The sequence below is a fragment of the Gymnogyps californianus genome, chromosome 5 (assembly GCF_018139145.2).
Source record: "Gymnogyps californianus isolate 813 chromosome 5, ASM1813914v2, whole genome shotgun sequence".
Lineage (NCBI taxonomy): Eukaryota > Metazoa > Chordata > Aves > Accipitriformes > Cathartidae > Gymnogyps > Gymnogyps californianus.
The window spans coordinates 57,283,558-57,304,292 of record NC_059475.1 but is presented as its reverse complement, the minus strand read 5'-3'; the positions used below and the strand labels follow the sequence as shown (position 1 = coordinate 57,304,292).

Sequence of the window (20,735 nt, the reverse complement as noted above, 5' to 3'; positions counted from 1 at the left end):
TCATTCAGTACATGTGGCCAGAGCCTTCTCGCTCTGGGGTGGATGCATATCGGGAGTCAATCTTAAAGAGCAAAACTTGCTTGTTTGCACCAGCTTGGCACTGCCGTTACCCTCTTTTAATTCCGTGGAAGGACTCTGGACTTAGAGGTCGAGCCCAGTCAAAATGTCACCCAACAAAGTGGGTTTTTTGCCTTTATTTGGGCCCTCTTGTGAAATTACTTGGGCCATGTGTGGGAGACCAGAAACTATGTGTGTATGTCTGATTATTATTAGCATGGAAGGATTGGTAGATTTTATCGACAACACTAATGGTAAATGATGAAAAGGCACTGGTCAGCCAGTCATTACTCATTTTTCTTGACAACTTTACGAGCAACTGTTAGGAGCAAAGTAAAAGTAGTGCCCAACCATCCTGTAGACTGCTTTCACATTTGTGTGGATGTGACTAATAGCAATAGGCTTGTGCTCAGTGGAGTATCGACTGCAAGAAAGGAGTTTTTGTGCGTTTGCAGGGGAATTTTGCACTGGGATGTAGCTGAAGGAAAGCCGGTTGCGTGGAAGCACTATAAAACAGAAAAGCTCCCATATAGATAGAAAAAGTTGCTGTTCCTCTCCGACAGTGAATAAATACATAAAGGCACAGAAATGGTTCCTTTCCTTCAGCAGGACAGAAGTGCTGCTATAGCATGAGGCTGCCTCCCTTCATGTCTTTTCCATAGATGATTGTTTTTCTTTCTCAGCCCGTGTTTGAACTGTGCTGCCTATACACACAGTGACCAAATCGGCTGTGACATAAAGGTTGAACCTTTCTAGGGTTTTTTGGAGATTGGAACATTTTTCTATCATAACTGGAGAAAAAAACCCCTGTGAAGTAATCACACTTTTTGTACAAGAAAGGCTTGGATTTCTATGTCATGTCACATAACTTCAAAGGGCATAGATTTGGGGCTGAGTTTCAGCACTGGCTTTGGTGGCCGAGTGGGAAGATGGGAGCCCAGAGGGTGAGAAATAGAGGAGAGAGGCCAGGTATAGAACTAAACCCGTGTTTCTCAGTGGACAACACTGGAAGCCTGGAGAAACTGGGTAGCTCTCGGCTTGGGAGACGTGTGCGCTTGCTCTGATGAGAGCATCCTTTTCAGCATGGTTCCTTCTCCCCGTTCCCTCCCACCCTCCAAATGGTAATTGGTGGGCCGTGCAGTAGAAATGTTATAAAAAAAAAAAAAGGAAGAAAAAGTGGGTGGGTGGGGTATCTAGGGATTTGGTGTCTAAGCTCAGGAGTTAAGCCGGAAATCCCAGAGATGTAATGAAAACAAAACGGACTTTTCACTCGCGCTGTGGCATTCTGGCAGTGAGAACGCTTTCGTGAGCCAATGTTTTCATTGTAGGTTTTCTCGAGAGAAGTAGTGGAAACGAATCGTTAACCCCTTAACAGGAATGAATGTGGTTGCTGCAGCGGGGAGAGGAGAGCCGTCTTGGCTCCTAGTTGCCGTGTTGCAGAGCTTGGGGGTGTGTGTATGTTTGTGTGTAGTGGGGAAGGTGGGGTAGATACCGCTTGTAAGGAGTTTAATAATCTTAATGGCAGATGTGAAGTGGTTACTGAGCGGTTGTTGTTTTTTCCTCTTTGCATATATGCTTTTGCAGAAAGATTCGAGTGCGATCAGCACAAACCACTGTTAAGCCCAACAGCTCTTAAACTCGCTCTTTCTTCTGGCATTTGGTAGTGTATTTCTTGAGTGAGAAAAGGGGGACACTGCTTGCCGGTCCCTCGGCAGGGTCATAAAAGCTGCAGATGGAAAAGACCTACCAAGTAGCAGATCCTAGTTTTCTTGGAAAGTGGAAGTACAGGATGCGTGTCTGTCTCAGGCGTGTTACGTATATAGCTTTAAATGTCCAGCAGCTTTGGATGGCGTTCAGCCTTACAGGAGTAAGCCCCTTCATTAAAAACAAGGGAGTTTGGGGAGGAAGGGAGGTGGGAGTGATTAATCTAATTTACCTTAACAGCCACTTTTGGTGAAGAGATTGTGTATCCCTGTCCTCCATGCTCCGATTAGACTGCATTTTATTTCGATATTTTATTTCACCTTTTGATCACGGCTGGCACTTACCATATTTTTCTCTCCACTCTCTCATTAGGGTATTTTATCTGCATGTATTCTTGCAAGCAGGATAGAGCATCAGCCCCCTGCTCTAGCTAAAGAGCATCTCATCCAGCCTTTAGCACCTCAGAAGAGCAATTAAAATCATTATACACCTTCTTCCAGCTGCGCTAGATCCTCCGGTCCAGCCCTTGCATGCAGGTTGTGGGACTCTGGGTGCTGTGCAGACTTTGGACGTAATTGCATAGCTGCTGCAAGGGGCTGTGTCGCTGCAGCTGACCTTGCTCAGCGCATCTGGCCTCTGAATAGATGTTTGCCTTCTTTCTTCCCACTTTGACAGCTCCCCTCCTCCGCACTCCAGCCCCTCACTCTGCCCCAGCCCACTCCTTGTCTGCTCACGCCGGGAAAGCACCGCGGCGGCAAGGTATTTGTGGCTGAAATTGCCTTGGCAATGAGCAGAGGCTGAGGAGAGCGTCGTTTCTCCCGCACACCCCTGTTTGAAGAGGGGAAAAATAAGAAATGAAAGAGATACTGCTGAATAAATGATGGTTCTACATGTTTTTTATACCACGCTGCTTTTGTAATGGTCAGTTAAACAAGGTGGAGTGGTGGGGGAGGAGAGAACAAGACAAGACTGCAGCCCTCTTCTTACTTTTAAGATATTTATTATTTTCAGAGTCAAACCTGTAGCCAAATAATGTAACTGTAAAAGTCTCCTTTGAATTATTGGCGAGGCACTCTGAAGTCTTCTATTATAGCTGATGTACTTGCGTGCAGGCAAAATCCAGATTTGAATTTAGCACCTACTTGTTTTATTTTCTTTATTAAACCAACTCCCAGCTCATTTTTTCCTTTCAATACTGGCTTTTCGTTTCCTTTTTTCTAGAGTGCCCTATTACTAGCTCATAAAAAGAGTTAGAAACTGAAGGGAAGTTTCCTGAGCAAGAAGGAATTTTTTTTTTTCCTGGCCTCCCCCCCCCATGGCTTGGCCCAGAGCCAACCTGTCTTTCAACAAGTAGAGAGCCATTCCAAGTTGAAATTTATAGAGCAGAGTCCAGGTTCAAGGGCTGAAGCCCGCCAACAGCTCCAGCCTCTTTGTTACTGATTAATTCTGCAAGCGGTTCAGCTGGTTTGCTCACTTCTGCCCGCTCTTCACAGCACTGCAGCGCTTCCGAGCCGGCTGCCGCTGCTTCCCCCTCCCCTGCTTTTCAGCAGCGCATTCCCCCTTCACTGTAGAGCAAGCCCCCAAATTCATTTTAACTCCATGCAGTCCAAGCTGCACCACGTCGGCTTTATGGTAAAATTACAAAAAATCCTTTCCCTTCGCTTTATTTTCTCCTTTTTTTTTTTTCCTTTTCCCTACAGCTAATTTTAAATGTCTTGAGCTTCCCATTTCACTTCAGCTCATATTAACGATTGCTTCTTGGCATCGTTTGGAACCCAAGTTCCCAGGTTTTAATTAGTTTACTCAAACGCACGCAGCAGGGCAAAATAGTTTCTTTCAGCTTTACCTGCAAAGGATGTTTCCTGTCTCAGCAAGGGGGTTTCCCTCGCGGAGGGATTTGAAAGGCAGAAGTTTTCAAGTGGTCTCAGTATGGGGCCCCACAAGAGTGAGTGTGGGAGGTGAGGGGGAGAAACAGCAGGAAGAAAAAAGGAGAAAAAAAACCAACAAAAAAGAGTTTGGGAAAGTACCTTGAGATGAGGATGGTCCCAATCCTGCAACAAACTGGATGTCAAAGCATAACCTTATTGACGTCAATGGGGGTTTTGCCATTGGCTTTAGCGATGGCAGGATTTCATCCTTAGCCTGCGCCGGGCTGTAGGTACGCCAACGGTCCTCTCGCAGTCAGCGGGATTACTGATGTGCAGAAAGTTAAGCACGTCTGTAAGCGTTGGCAGGATTAAGATCTGTGGTGGTATTTTCAGACCAAGTGAAATGCATGTGGGAGGTTTTTAAAGAAGAAAGTGCATGGGAGTTTTTAAAAAAGGAGAGTATAGCCAAGCCTGCCATTTTTAAGTGCCTTGGGGAAAAACCTGGGTTGCTATTAAAAATATCGGAGGACTAATGTGTTACTAATTGTGACACAATTAATTTCTTAAAAGTATTCGATTGTGAGTCCCAAGAAAATAAAAAGATGGGGAGGAATAGCTAGAAATTCAGGCCTACGTTTCAGTTTAAACATTTCTTTTTTATTGACTAGAAATAAAAGCAAGCCTAGAGGTTCACTTTACCGTGCATCTTGGTTACTCTGCTCCTAGAAGTCTGCTTTTGAGGAGGTTATTTAAAGAATTAAAAAAGGACAACAACAAAGAAAAGCAGCTCAAACCCAGTAGCTGTCTGAGACCCCTATATGTGGCTTTACCACAAAGCTTTTAAATTCTTGTTTAAACATTTCTCCAGAGCTCTTACTCGGGAAATAAAAATGTTTGCTGTTTGTCTATAGCAGATTAAAAGTTTACCTTTAATGTGACAGCTTCTCAAATCTAGTGTCGGAAACATGCCTCTATTTTATGGTATTATGAAACAGGTCTGGAGCAGAAACAATATAATTAGCTAAGAGAGAATGAGATAGACTTTGTGGGTTTCTTTCTGTAATGGTTTATAACTAGAGACCTTTTCTGTGTCTGTCTCTGAAACTTTTGTGCATACAAGTGGCCAGCACATGTAAACCACACTTTGAAATTTAACAGTTAACCTTAAAAAATCTTCAGTTCAGCAAAATGGAACTTTTTTTTTCAGTCTACGGACAGCTCTTTGTAATGATCTGGCAGAGGAATCTAAAGTTGTTTTTTTTCCTCCAAAACATTCATAATTTCAGCAGCAGAAAACTGAAGCACACCCGAGCTCTGAGAAGGCTCTCTCACATCTGCCTCCGCCTGTGTGCCGATTCCCTGGGGTCCCATTTATGACAATCTAAAAAGATAGAATCTGCCTTTGAGTATCAGTAAATATGGCTAAAGATCACAAAACTGTACTCATAATTGTTCAAGACTAAAAGGCAGAATATAGTGTTTGATTGATGTTTATGGTACAGGGCCTTTTTGCGGAAAGAAGTTAAAACAGTAACCCCCAAAACCCCCTAAAAAAACCCCTGAGCCCCCACTCCAGCCCCCTCAGGCTCCACTGAAGGATGCTATCCTCATTGTGCAGAGTTCATCATTTAAGATGATACACTTTATTTTTGATTTTGAAGCTGATTGAGGATACCCAATCGGAGCCGTTTCTTGAAAGGGATGCGCAAGGTAGTTTTCTGTTAGCAGTGCTAGTACACAGGAGCAAAAGACATCTTTGCTGGCCACCAGAAGCACCCATCCCTCAGGTCAGGGGGCTTTTGACAGTGCATTGTCTTGGACTGGCCTCATCCTTACCATGTGTGCTCCGTGGGTGAGGAAAAACACCCTCAATCCTCAGTGCTCCCTATCTGACAATTAATGTTCATTAGTTTAAGTGGGGGGAGGTTATAGATGCAGCGGTGTCTGTCAGAGACCCCTAGCAAAGGCACCTGCTTGTTTTGGAAGGACTGACAAGCTGGATTCATGAGGTCTCTGGAGCCTTGGGGCTGCTCAGGCTAGGGTTTGTGCCAGGCGATCAGCAGCTTGTGGCAGGCGTTATCTAGGTGGGTTGATGCACTGGTTGTCCTCGCTCCCTCCACGGGAAGCTTGGGAACTCCTGTTGTCTTTGCTGTTGGGAGACTTCCCTGCTGTCTGGAAAGGTTTATTTTTTTGAGCGATAGTGGGTGGAGAATACAATACAGATGGATCTATTTCTCTTTCATTAGCTTTTTTAAAAGGCTTGTTTAAATGTATTTGCTTTGCTTTTCAAATGGTAAATGTCAGTGTTTCAAATATCACTGTTAAAAAAAAAAAAATTAAAAAAATAGATCTTTGAAAAAGCCCAGGCCAGGACTTTGTTAAAATGCTGGTCTAGAAATGGCAAAGGTGACTCTGGACATGCACAAAGAGGGGAAGATGTGGGGAAGAGTTGGTGCTAGTTTACATTCAGGGCTGGTCCCTCTCGGAGGCTCCTGCCAGGGCAGAGCCCAGAGCAGGTCCTGCCCAGCGGCGGGAGGAGAGCTGCAGCCAGCAAGGGGGGCTGGGTGCTGGCAAGGGTGCCCCGGGGGATGTGCTGAGCTGTGTGACTTTTGCAGTGAAAAACCCATGTTTGGGGGAACAGGGTAAGGGTACAGAGAGAAAACCTGGAAGGGCAGATGTGCGTATGCTCCAGCGGAGTTTGTTTCTTACTGAGGAAACTGGCCTTCAGGGCGAGACACTAATTGGGCTGTGCAGAGCACTGTGCTAGCAGAAATACCATCCCGGTGTGCCATCACGGGAGAACCCTGACACTTCTAAAATCACGCTTGAATACTTCTGTTTCCCACCCTCCTGTCCCTACACTTCTCCCAGCCCTGGCTGTGTGATGACAGTGCTGAGCAGAGCCTAAACCCCATCCCCGTAACCCTTCTCTAGGGCAGGTCTGCGTGGTTTGATGGGTAAAGCGCAGGAGACCAGCAGCCCTTTCTCCAACCCTGCAATCCCACCTTTGTTCCCAGGAGCGGAGCAAGTCCAGGAATTTTTAGTGCTCGTTGCTGTCGGTTTTAACCCTCCCATCTCTTCGCCAGCGCCAGCTTTAAGCCGCCCACAGGAGATATGCAGATAGGCACTCTCATTTCTCAGATGAGGCAGAAAAGATGTGAATGGCTTGATTTTCCAGAGTGCCTGGCTGCGTCCAGCAGGGGCTCGGGGCAGCCTGCCGCGCTCTGCACCCCTCTGGATGAGGCCGCAAGCGCTACCCTCCAAAATGACAGCAGGGAGCGGGTGACAACAGCAGGGCTATGGCCGGGAGGGAGGGCCTGCCCTCTGGTTCACTGCTCACAGCCCTACCCTTTTGTGCGTGCATTGATATTTTTGAACAAGCCCAAATCCCTCCGGGTCTCTGTGCCGTTGACATGTTCCCCTCCTCCCCAAACTCCTTGGCAAAAAGGTTGGATTAAACAAATGTGAAATCACAGGCAGGGCACCAGGGAAGGTGGCGATCTCGCTCGTCCCCTCTCGCAGCCTGCGCGCTGCCAGTGAGGATGGATGGAGGATGGGAGGCTTCGTGCCACTTCCCAGAGCCTCGGCAGTGTTGCCACCGCGGGCACGGTGCCAGAAGATGGCTTCTGCCTTGTAATTGAATAAGGATCTAAGGAAATTTCACTTGCGAGTGTGCGATAGGGCCCTTCCCCACGCGGGGAGCCCTGGAGCCGGGTGCCTTGGGCGAGATCCTGTCTGAGTTTGGCTGGGTGGGGATGAGGCTGGGTGCCCTCACCTCCACTGTGGGTGCCAGTCCCAAGAGGAGCTGGGACTCCTCTGTGCTGCATCCCCGCAAATGGGTGCTGAGGAAGAGGAGGAGGCAGGGGGGAAAGGGGGGGCAAGAAAAGATCTGTGACAAAATCATGCGACACCCACGTAAATATTGTTTGTATGAATCGGGTCCTTCATCTTTTGTTAGCAGCAGCTTGTTAATTAACAGCAGATTAGTGCTGCTTTCTTCTGACACATGAATATATTTTGGGCTAGAAAATACTTGTACTCAATAAAACTATGTGACTGAACAATTCAGAAAGTACCAGCGGAGTGCCGTAATGGATTCCCTTTTCATCCCCTCCCCCCGCCTCCTCCTCCTCCTGCTCTAAATGCAAGCAGATTTCTGCAGTCTAGTGCAGAAGAGACATGTTAAACACAGCTAAATAAATCATGTTTACTCTTGGCGTTCTTGGTAGTGAAAAATCTGTTGGCTGTTTTTACTTCCTTATTTCTCAGCATTTGCTTCCTACCTGTTTTTGAGCCTGTGCCCAGAAATAGTAGTTTTGTCAAACGAGTGGATTATGCCAACCAGCAGTTCCCTCTGCCAAGGAAGCTGCTGGATCACAAAACCCGGTGACTTCTTTCTTACAGTGACACTGAGATTCTCCCCCTTCCTCCCCGCCCCATAGTGGGATATAAAATAAAAGTATTAAAATCTGGGGAAGGAGAAAATGTAACCAGATCCTGTCAGTTTAAAAGCCCAGATTAAGGAAAGTTGAACTTCTGTTCCAGAAGCCCTCCTCTAAGCTGTTTGTGGAGGTAAAAGTGCTGGAGATAGCAATAATGGGAACCAGATATTTTCCCTTTCTCGTTATCATTCCTTGTCTCGTTCCCCCCCGCCAAATGGGTGTGGGTTTTGTTTCAGCGTTGTTTTTTTTCCCTCTACAGAGAGCTTTACAGCTGGGAGGGAGAGGTAACTAAGCCTTTATTTTAACCAAGTCGGCATGCGAGCTCTGCTGTTGCAGGCAGTGGGTGAACTCTGGTTTTGGGGCCGAATTCTGCTCCTGACCCTGCACTTCTGAGCAGCCCCATAAACCTCTTGCTTGAGTGAGGGTTGCCAAAGGGGCTGAGCTCCCTTCGCACAGTGGAGTGAATGCAGATGTGACAAAGCTGTGCACAGCTATATGTGTGTGTGTATATATATGTATATGTGGCACATGTGCTGTTGTCAGCAGAGCTATGTCGAGTGAAGGGGAGTGTAGCCCAAAAGGTAACTAACTCCGTTTTGATGCAATCCTGGGTATTAAGTGCTCCTCTTTGACCCCAGGTGGCAACTTTTTAGCCTGGACCCATCCTCCTTGCTTCTGTTATCCCAGATGTCAGTGATCCCAGACGTGACTGTAACATGGATTACGAGCCTGGTGGACTCTCCCTGTTTGGTTTTAAAATTAGAAACAAGATCCTTTTTCCCATCAGAGCTTTGCATGTATTTACTCTTTGATCACATTGGAAGGGCCTTATCCTGTCTCCAGAGGAGCTTTAGTTCTGCTTTCAGTGGTAACAGGGATCTGGCCCGTGCTGAATATTAGCATTTTAATGGCTTATTAAAACCCCGTTGCTGGTACACTCACAGGGCTCCCGGCATGAGGAGAGTCCAGCTCTGGGGTTCTGCAAAGCAACGTTGCAGGCTGCAATGCCGGCTGAAAGAGAGGAGCGGGGTTGGCCCATTTGTCATAGATTATTAGTATTGTCAATAGTAACGTGTCTGCAGAAGCCAAATTAATTCCTTCTTCTACTAAGTCCAAGAAATGCCAGATCAGTTTCAGAACAGGGGGAAAAATAAACAGAATCAAAGTTTGTGTGTTATGATTCCTCTGAATTTCTGGTGGGAATACTCTGCGATAGAAATGATATTTCCACAGAGGCATTGGCTGCCAGTTTGCTTAATTATATTAAATAGTGGTATAAACCTCAGCAGAACATAAACCTCTGTTACAGCCAGTCATTAGAATATTGAATCATAAGGAATAATGATACCAGTGCTAACGTGTTACAACAGTCTTTATTATATTAGTGATTGAAGTGTTATTTAAAAAATAAGGTTTGTTGTAGCGGTTTAGGTGTGCATGCATATTTTCTCTGATCACCTATTAAGAGACTGAAGACTGGATTTGAATTTATTACAGGGAAATAAAAGGCTTGCTTAGAGGAAGAACTACTAGATCGCTGCTTATGATTTTACAATTTGATTCCGCTTGTCCTTAAGGAAGGTTCATAATGCTTACTTCGGAAATGCCACCTACATCTAGAAAATTAGGGTTAAAAGGACTACTTTGTTGAAACTAATTACAGGCTAGTTCAGTTTTTTAGTTGGTGACATTTTAGAGATTTTGCTTGTAATGCAAGAGGTTATAGAAAGATTTGGTTAGACTGTGATATACAGCAATACGCTGCCGTTTGAGTATATTGACATTTTCGTCAGAAACAAAACAAAAACCCACTAGCCTTTATTTTACTGGGGTGATAGGTATGAATTTAATATCGCTTCCTCATCCTGACCATGCATGTTTGAAGGAATTCTTTTGCTTCACCTTGGTTTGTACAGTATATCTGTTTTGTTATCTTTTTTTTTTTTGAATACACTTTCCTGAGTAATCAACTTCACCTTCCATTTCAAGCAGACCTGATAATAAAAAGCCTTTTGTGTCTTATACTTTTATCTTATGGAGAAGGATGCTATTCTGTACAAAGAAATGAGTGAATTTGGAGTTATGGGGAAATCTGGTCCAGAAAAAATATACTTCAGAAAAAATGTCCTGTACACAGAATGGTTCTTGTTTTCTTGTCTTTGGCTTTGCTCTTAGTTTTATGTCATACTGAAAGCAGTAAGAGATTCTTTTCATATCTTACTTGCGTTTTACCTCTCCTGGTGCAGATTTCAGTTATCCTGTCTAATTAGCACTTGTGACTGGCCAAATTCTGCTTGGATCCAAGTCTTTGGGTGAAACTTTTTATTGTGCTATTTAGCAGCAGGATTGGGTGCAGGTTTGCAACATGCTTCCTTGTGCAAATGAAACGCTGGTTTATTATTTCCCTTTTTTAATTTACATTATAGTCTGAACTAGATTCCTCGTTGCTGGTTTATTTGTCTGCTTCCTTTTGTTATTTAGAAGCTAGTTAATTTTCTAGCCTCTTTTCCATTCAGAGAGCATTATTTACTCAGTTGTGCTGGTGTCCAGTAAATTGAGGGCTGAAGCTTTAGATCCTCAGGGTTCCCCTTGTTTCGTGGATTGTTTTACCATCTCCAGTTGATTGCTCCACTCATTTAATTTGACAGATTCAGTTATCAGACTTGGGCCTGCTTGTACACATGCAGCTGGATTGGTTTTCCCCTGAGTGATCCAAAACTCAAAGGGAATCCTCATTTTAAAAATCTCTGTTGCTTTTCCCCCAATACGATCACTTGCCCTGCTTTTCTTGTTTAAGTTTGCTTGGTGTTAGTGAAATGCTCTGCTGAGTGTGAATGTGCTCTGTGCACAAGGGAAAATTTGCAAATTCTAAACGTGCATGTTAATGGGACTCCCCCCAAACACTGTTATATTACTTGAAGTGTAATGTATGCATTCACACTAGGCAGGTAGACTATTTTTCACATTGAAATTCAGCACTTATAAAGTGCCTACACTTACATTGCTTTTGGCAAGGGGTGAGCCAAAAAACCAGGAGCTGTGATTCTCTCCCAAAGCTAATTGTGTCTGTATATTAAGTTTGTCCATCTGTGCTTTGCAGGGACATCGGCATCGCCTCATGGTCCTCCTTCGCATTTCCAGCAGTGAAGCAGTTAACAGTGCTGCTGCTTAATATACTGCTGTTACAGAGTCTTTTTAGTTTCCAGGACATTTAACTAAATCAGGTGGATGTCATTAGCCGATTTTCACAGATGGGGAGACTGAGGCACAGAGGAGCAGAGTGACTTCATCTGCCCCAAGTTCCCTCCCCTTCCAGGAATTGTTTTTGCTACCAAACAGCTGAAGAGCTGCTAAAGCCTCATCCTGCCTAATTCCACCAGTGATTTTTTTCTTTTTTTTTTTTAGTGTGGGACAGGGACAATATTAAAAAATACTAGTAGAAGGCAAAATTTAGAGCAAGGAAGAGATACTTACCCGAGCAGCAAATCCTGCTGTTGTCTTTTCCAGAGGCCATATTCTGCCTGAGGATACGTCTGCCGCGTCTGCCGGTGTGAGCAGGGCTCAGTCCCGAATGGCCAAGGCAGAGGAGAAGTCCACTAGTGTTACTGACTCCTGCCCATCTGGGGCTCTTCCTGACCACTTCACTTCCTTCATTTTAGCCTCTTGACCATGCTCTTGTGGTCAAGCCCTCTGATTTGTAGCGGTGTTTCTCTCTCCAGCTGCCTATATATATTATTTTGCCCTTTGGAAACAGCTCTTTCCATCCACTGAGTTCCTTTATTAATTCCAGGGCCTGTTAAATTGCTGCGATCATCTGTTGGGGTGGTTATATGTTTCAATTACATCAGGAATATTTGCTGGTATATAGAAATATTCACGGTATAATCGGGACTAAAAATTTTAATCCCCACAAGGATTTTTACAACCATTGAAACTCCCCAGGACTTAAATTACAAGAGTTGGGGAACAAACTTGGGAAAATTGATGAACTGTTTATTGTCAACCCTTTATGCCTTTTGGAAAACAAACTCCACAAATCAGGGTGATTATTGTTATTTGTTAGTTTATTGTGGTAGCTTCTGGACGTTGCAGCTCAGATCAGGGCACCATTGTGTTAGGCACTCTGCACCCCCGGAGCGAGAGCTGGGCTCTGCTTGGAAGCATTTTGGGGCTGAGCAGACCAGACAGGCGGAGGGTGGGAAGGGGAAAGCCGAGCTCCGGGAGGGGATGTGCCACAGCCCGGGGGGCTCATGCCCTGGGGTGTGCGCCCCAGTCCCCTTCCCAGCCCAGAGCCCTGTCTGCAAAACCACCCTCCTGAGATGAGAAAACGCCCTGGTTTCCTATGTTATATTTATATTACATCTGTTGATATGCTGAATTGACTTATGCCTTATGATGTTTTAGGCCCAATCCTGCCCTTGTTTCCCCTGCTCTCACTCCTGGTTGCTCTTATAGCAGAGGGATATGGTCCTCCTGGGGCAAAGCCTTGTGTCGGTGGGGTGGGCAGAGGGCACAGCAGGAGGAAGCGATGAATGCAGCCTTGGGGTGGGCGAGAGTCCTTTTTCTTGTGTGTTTAATCAGAGTGAGCCAAGATATTTCAGGTGTTCGCTTAGCTTCGTGTTCAAAGCACAGACAAGGGGCCAGGAGCAGGTTTGGATGAGCATCAGGTGGGAAGGGGGACGGGTAGTCCTGCAGGAGCCCCCACGGGGACCCGGCTCATAGGGATGCTGCCGTGTGGCACCTGGATGGCCCTGTGGGCCTCCCACCCCGGCCCCCGAGTGGGTCTGGTGACAACCCACACCCCCATTTGCTAAAAGACAGGTTTTGGCATTGCATAAGCAATCTTGCAGGCATCGTGTGGGCTACTTCTGGGAATCCACATAGTCTCTTAGGTAAGTAAAAATCTCCACAGCCTGCCCTCGATGTCTGAGCCGCCAAAATGCCATGTGCAAATACGTGGACAATCTAAAATGTGGATTTTTACACAGTGAGAAAAGTTGCATGCTCAAAACAGGATATTTAGATATATTAGGATATTTATTAACCACACGGGGTGTTCCAAGCTCAGTTTATTTATCTTTGTAAAGTGCTTCCAGATCTTTGCGTGGAAGGCACTAGAGAAATGAAAGGCGTATTATTATTATTATTGTTATTATTATTGTTGTTGTTATTATTATTATTATTACAGCATCTAACTACTGACAGGCAACCACAGCTGCATGCTCAATTCAAGCCACTTAAATTTAGGAGCTGATTTTTACAGTGTTGACTCTTAATACTTTTTCCCATTGACTCCATATGCTGAAATGTGTGTTCACCTGCCCTGCTGAAGTATCATTATTCTCCAGAAATATGTAAATGGGGTGCTTTTAAAGAAAGGAAGAAAATGTGGCATAAATATTAAGTATTCACATTTATATGGTAGAACTCAACTGCGATTTAAGAAGGGCTTCAAAGCAACCAACTGTATGAGCTGGTGGTTGCTTCTCTGTCATTAAAAAAGAAAATGCACTGATTAAAATAAAGCCAAGGAATCTCATAGACAAAGTATAACATTTACGGTGTTCAAGGGTCTGACACGAGCTATGAACAGCCCAGGAAATGGAGAGCTGAGTTTCAGAGTCAAGCATTTTAATCAGTACGGTTGTGCACAGCCGCTGCCGCGTGTGTGTTATGTAATATCACACTTCACCCGCCCACACACACCTAGAGACAACAGGCATCTTCGAAAGGTCTTGGCATTATTCAGAGGAAAGACTCCCAGCAATACCCCTGCATGGTGTTTAACCTTATCTTTACTTACGTTTAGGCGTTTCTTTTTTTTTTCTCCCTCCCTTCCCTTCTCCTTTTTTTTTTCCCTTTTATTTCCAGTGGTACATCAATAGTGGGTATTTTTGTATCTCCAAAAATGGAGCAGATATAGGGGGAAAAATCCCATTAGCTCCATGATGTGTTTTCACGGCAGCTCTGAAGGTTCCGGTCATGGCTGCTTTGTGCATTTTGTAGCATTGTCCTCATGCTGTTGTTGTTATTTTTTTTTTTTTTTTTCAAGTAGAGTTGAAACGTTACATTCTGAAGACACCAGCTAATTATTAAATGGTACCTAGCCTATGCTTTCTTTAGATTTTAAAATAAGAAATAATTAACCAGAGGTTTTAAACATCTGCAGAAAAGCCAAATAGGCCTGTGAAACCCCAGGATCTAATAACAAAGAAGGTGAGTTGGTTTTCCAGTGCCCTAAGAGTTGGAAGACATCCTTACTCTGGCTTTTGAGTAACAGAAAGAGCTCAACCACATTTCATTCTGGTGTAAGGTAGCCCTGAAGTTAACTGTTTTTCCAAAAAAGACAAAAAAACAACAAAAAAAGGATGTCACGGGCTGCTAATTAGATGTATTTTAACTGCAAAGTCATTTTAGCAGCTAATATTGTTATTATGTGCTTCAGTGTGAATCCTTAGTGAAGCTATTAAACTGTGAGAGCCTGAACTTATCAGACATTTTGTAACATGGCTGGATTTTTGTATCCTTATTCAGAAACCTGCGGGGAATGGAGGACCTTTCTGACTCAGACATGGAAAACACATTTCTTACCAACTGATTACTAGGGTGGGCAGCTGAGACCTCCTTGCACCCTCCTTTTGCACTTTTTTTTTTGCTTTTTTTAACCTGGCAATGATATTTCTTCTTTCTGTTGCACTCCCTCCCTCCTCTCCCAGACAGTGGTCAAGCCCCGCGGTGCACCCTCTAGCCGAGGAAAGGGATTTAACAGCAGGGACCGGTCTTGGTTATTTCGGGATACTTTCGACTCCTGCCTGTCATATACAACAAGTTGGCGGTTCTCAGTAGCCGGTAGGCTCTCAGCATCAGGCAGGCTCCTGCTTTTGAAAAGCAATAGCCCGCAGCAGACGGTGGACTTTTAGCCATCATTTTCCTATCGGTTTCTCACCCAGGATTCTTGCTTTGTAATTGCTGGGTTAGGTTTCTCAGGGTTTGGATTTCTCCCCCCGTCTTCTTGCATCGGTTGCTTTTATTCTCCGCACTCTAAAACGAAGTGACTGATACAATATCCAAACTGATGAAAAAGAAGGGGATTTTTTCCCCCTTTATTTGCTCAGATTTGAATTGGGTTATCTGCCTATCTTGTTTATGAAATTTTGTGCTGTCTTTTCTGCACAGACTGTGACTCCCAAATCTTCCACAGCTCCATTTCCATATTCCTGCGTGCTTGTTCTTTGTTAATCACTTGGCAAGCGCTTATTTGAATATTAAAAATTTCTTTAATCATCAAAGGCAGGAGCACAGCTTCATGAATATTCATATTTTTTTCCTCCTCAGACTGGATTCTAGTTCATTACCCTGCAGTAAAGCCAAACAGTCATCAATCGCGCTCATTACAGCCGCTGGCGTTTTGATTGGCTGCCTGCTGCTGGTAGCCCGCGTCCCCCATCCTCCCGCTCTCCTCCATGAGCTGTCGTGTACCTGCCAACAACAACAACAAAAAATATATCAACAATGCAAGAATAAATTTCTCCGGTTGAAAAACAACTTTGCAAACTTGTCAAACAGTCCTCGTCACTTTTTTTTTTTTTTGCTTTACACCAAAAAATTTAAAAAAAAAATTAGAAGGGAGAAACTTGAGCTTTAGAGATGAATATTTGTCAAGAGAGTTGACGTAAGTTTCATTTGCATAATGACTTTGTACTTCTGCATTAATAAAATTTGCATATGAAGCCATGTTAATTACTCCTGATCATGCTTTTTGCATTCATGCATAGTAATTTTCTCCGACTTGTGAGAATTAATGTCTTGGCATGGGGGGAGGAAGGGGGGCAGTTGGGGTACTGTCAAATTTCTGTGCCAGTGCCCCTCACTCACATTCTTTCTCCTTCTTCCTCACCACGTCGCTGCTCTTGATCTATGACTCATTTATGCATTATCATTCCAAATTCTTGGGAGAAAGAAATGTATCAATTCAAAGGGAATCCTTGTCTGCCAAAAAAAAAATCCCTGAGCAAAATATAACAAGAAATCCCTTCCCTGCTCTCCTCCTTCTTTCCCCAGTGCAGCCTTTACATTTCCAGCTCGAGCAAAGTTTTAGTCTTAGCATCATAAGTCGGTGTGGGGGAACTGCTCCAAAACTGCTGTGTGTGTGCTGGGGGAAGAGGTAAAGGCTGGTGTGCAGGTGTGTCTGAGCGCCGGACTCCATGCGTGAGTGTGTATAATAGCGTGTCTGCCTATACCACTGAGTCTTTCTGCTTTTCCTGGGGGATTCTGCGTGTGTCCGCCACTTGCAGAGTGTGCATGCATTGCTCTGCTAGTTGTTGTTGGAAATGTTTGTGTCTCTGTACACTCTGTGTGTGTATACGTGTGCTTGTGCATGTTTGCTTCGTCAGCCCTGTTGGTGTCTGTGTAAAAAGACATGGTAGAAAGGTAATAATGTCAGGTGGGAACAGTCCGTATGAGAGGGTGTAATACAGATGAGATGATAACTTGTTTTCAGAAAAGCTTGGGAAAAAATCTGTTGGAAAGATTGGTGCATAGATCTGTCTTTCACTTTTGGATGTGCCTGTTCAAGGCTGCTGCAATGGTACATGTAAAACCCATCTCAAAACATCTGCAGTACTCTCCTTGAACATGACGAGCACAGGGCAGGGATGAGGCTGCAGCCTGCACTCTGAATTTGTAGCCAGACACTGTTTGAACAGATGTTTTTCTTTTTATTGAAAGAGAGTTTTTTAATAATGGAACTGAGCCTTAGTCTCTAACCAGCTATTGATTGATTTTCCATCACCAGACAGGCACAGAGACACACACAGAGAAAAACTTGGTTCGTGTCCTGTTAAGTGGCTTACACGTCTGCCTGCGCACCTGCCTGTTTGCCTGTGCACAGATACACACCCAGGCAAGCACACAACACCCCCGGGGACGCACCAGCTACACAGCTACATGTGGCTGCATTTACACGCGACACGAGACGTAAAGCAAGATCTCTTCAATTAAGATTGGGTCCCCTGGTCTGAACCACCCTGAGGTGGGACATTGTGAATGCTGCTTGTGGCTCCACCTTTGTGCTTTGCTCAGGGACTTTTCTGCAGATGTGCCAGAGGAGCGTGGTGTTCTACATATACCATATCATATGGCCAGTCATGCCTAGGCTCAGGGAGAGGGACAACAAAAGGATGCAATTTATGCCTTGATTGTGGCTTTTGTCATGTTCATCTAGGCTCTTATGCTCATTTCCATCTTCTGGGGTCATGTTCAATTTACCTTATTTTCTTCTTTGCAAGTTTAAAAATAGCAAAGCGCAAAAAAATTACTCTTAGTGGTGCCTGGGAGTCAACACAACCTGTGAGCTGCTGCCATGTACAGGCACTGAATATATGCTGAGCCTGTTTAAAGCATGAGGACAAAATCCTCCTTTACCATCAGCAATGCAGATCTTTTATTTACATGGTGACAGTCCCTGTGCATGTTTCACACTCATGCTACGTGCAAAACTCCCCTTCGCATCCATGCAGAATCAATGCAGAATATATAATTGAGATCTGCAGTGCAGGTGAGTGATTTCCCAGTGCTGACCCAAGAGGAAAATTGAGCCTCACACATTGTGTCAGCAATGTCCGAGTGACACAGAGCTGCATGTGTGTGCCCGCTCACGCCAGTTGGATCGGATTTTTGCCTCTAAGATTGCAGTACAGTTCTTGCGGTCTGCTTTCCCTTAGTGCCAGCTGTGGCTGTGCCCTTTGTGGCAGTCAGGGGCTCGCAGAAGTGTTTTCTTTTTGAAACCTGTGTGCAACATGGTGTGGTCGATTTGCTGTAGAATTCCAGAGACTGGCTCCCCTCCCTCGCCTGGTGCTGCATGGGTTGAGCAGAAACCTCTCAGCACCACCTTAGGATAATGTCTGTCTATCTACCTGTATCTGTTGTATCTTTTTATCTGTTTGTTCATTTTGTGTTTGTCTATCACCTGTAGCAGTTAAGTTGAAGAACAGTAGAGCCCCTGTCTTCATTCTCAGCTTTAAATAGAGCCTTTATGGGGAAAACTCCCACAGAAGAGGAGCTGGGGAGGTAAAACATGGGCATGTTCCTAGCAAACACAAGCTGAGCATTTCTGAGCACCACTGTTATTCTTTCTATAGCTATGAAGAGGTATTACGTGCCTAACGGTGGAACTCTCCTTTTCTCCATGCCTTTCCTTGACGCCAGTGGATACGATTTGCTTCTTCGTGATTTGCCACTTGATCTGATTCTGTAGGACTGTCCTGATTTGTGACAAAGAAGCAAACCCTAAAGTGGTAGCAAAGAAGAGGAGGAATCACCTGATTTGACTTTACTTGTAGGGGCAGACTCAGCCTCCTGGTCTGGGAGCCCCACGATCTTTTGTCTCTTAGCGCTGGACTCAGGAGTGGTGGTGTGACTACGTGAGCATCTGCCAGAGTCTCTTTTTGTCCATTCTTCTTCTTCCTTACCAACTCTTTCCTTTCTGACACTAGGTTAGCACTTTTTAGATTTCCTCATATGTACACCAAAGGACAGAAAAAGACCACCTGAGTGACACGTTCAGTTCCATCCATTCACTGGCAACTGGTTCATATAGTCCTTCCCGTAAATTTGTTAGGTACCTTGTTAAAGTGGATTGCTGGCTTGCCCCCAGTAACTCTGTTGGAAGGCTCTTACAGGATCCCTTTGCCCAGATGGTTGGAAACCTCCTATTTGAAACCTTAATTCCCTTTCCACACTAGAGGAGATGTATTGGATAAGAGCAAGGAGGGCCTCCCTGTACCCACTTCGTGAGCTCTTAGCATCTTCTCGGACGCCTCAGGGCTGTGTAGATTGTATCAAATTCATTGCCAATGGACAGGTGGGACCCACCAGGACTAGAGGAGAGGCTGTTGGTCTCAAGGTAGTGTTGCCTGCTAGGACCCATGCACCTCCACATTAAAACTCCATGCACTTGTGGTTGATGGTTCACTTGGCGGGCTTCATATAGTTTCTCTGTGTGATGAGCTCCTTCAAAACCTGTAGTATGGCACCACAGTGTGCAGAGGGCTGAGTGACTTCAGGACCTGTGCCCTTAGTCATGGTGGGGCCACAGACATGTCTAGGTGTAACCTGAGATGTAGCTGCCCTGTGGTCCTACTCTAAATCCCGATTTCAAGCTCACAACTTTCCCAGCAAGGATGAGTGCCCAGGCAGCTCAACATAGCCTATGCTAGCCTAGTTATTTTTATCACATTAGGAATATAAGATACAATTGTTAAGTCATTGGAGGGAATCTTTGTTACTTTTTGCTTGTTCCATGAAAAAAACAAACTTGTTATTCCTGTGTTTCAGTGGCAGTAGAATGGTTCATACACACATAGAAATCCATGTCTGACATCAGTTTCCACATGCCTAGTGCACAGTCCTGCCCAAAATGCAACGTAGGGACGATCTGGATAGTAGTTATCATTACCTGCTTGGGTAGTACTTCCAGGGAGATCAAACAGTTACAAAAGCCAAGCAACTGAGCTCCCAAAATAAAAAAAATCCTTCCTTGTCCCACGAGCCACAGAGATGGCTTCTATTTAAAACCAGTCCTCACAAAAGAGCACAAATTTTATCCTTGATGCTTGAAGCTCAAGTATTTACACAGGGAATTTAGACTCTTCACTTGTGGTTTTGGCAAAAGCTTCACACAAATGTTTTGCACTGGTGGTCTCTTAGCCATTTAAGATAAACGACAAAATCAAATGCAGTCCTTGCAGACTGGAGCACTGGATGCTGTGCCAAGGATGAAGTATCCCCGTTTGCCTCACATGTGTAGCTGTCAGATCAACATGCAGGCCTAGTTTCCGAATCGGGACTCTCGAGGTGGAGAGGCTCCCTTGGAAAATGTTCCTCTTTCAGGGTTGGAGGGAGCATGGATAAATATTTCTCCTTGCTGCCACAGTGTAGGCTCCTTTAGAAAATGTTGTTTTTTCTAGGGTTGGAGGGAACACAGATAAATATTTCTCCTTGCTGCTGCGGTGTTTGCATGTATCTGCAAGGTGCACACGCATACACAGCCAGAATTGCCACCATTAAAAAAAAGAGAGCATTTGCCAGAAGATACCCCACAATTAACACACATATTTCCTGATTTAAATACAGGGGGAAACTGTGGTTTCTGATCTACCACTGTGTGGTAACTGTTGGCAAATGCCAGCTTTTTAATGGTGACCACTCCACCACATATCTTCATTTAGAAACTGCCCTTGATTAGTAGCTACCCTTTATTTAATAATTAAGTGGCAGGCATAGTTTTAAATGAAGGGGGTGGGATTCTTGGTGGAAGTAAAGCAGTGCTGTTCGCTCAACTTCCCTTTAAACTCTATTAATTCGCGCCAGCCAAAAATGCGACTCCTACCTGACTCTGCGTGCGTGTGTGCATGTTTGTGCGTATCTGTATTTGTGCAGGTATATATCGATATTTAAGACTTGTTTCTTCGTTTTTCAAAGCCGCGGAGCTCAGTTTGGACTAGTGCCAGGAGGAGCGAGTGTTTCCAGCGGAGCAGGAGAAAAATCTTAAATACAGCTTTTAAATGGCAGGTGATTCCTAGAGGGGTTAAAAATAAATAATACGATTGGAGGTTACAATATCATCTTTTAGCTACCAGGAAAAAGGTTGTTCCCTTCTTTGCAG

At 44.6% G+C, this 20,735-nt stretch overlaps 1 protein-coding gene across 4 annotated transcripts in view; it reads left to right on the top strand.

Annotated features, from left to right (window-relative positions):
* BCL11B (BCL11 transcription factor B) overlaps positions 1-20,735 on the top strand; it is a 91,775-nt gene that overhangs the window by 20,787 nt on the left and 50,253 nt on the right. The window lies entirely within an intron of this gene.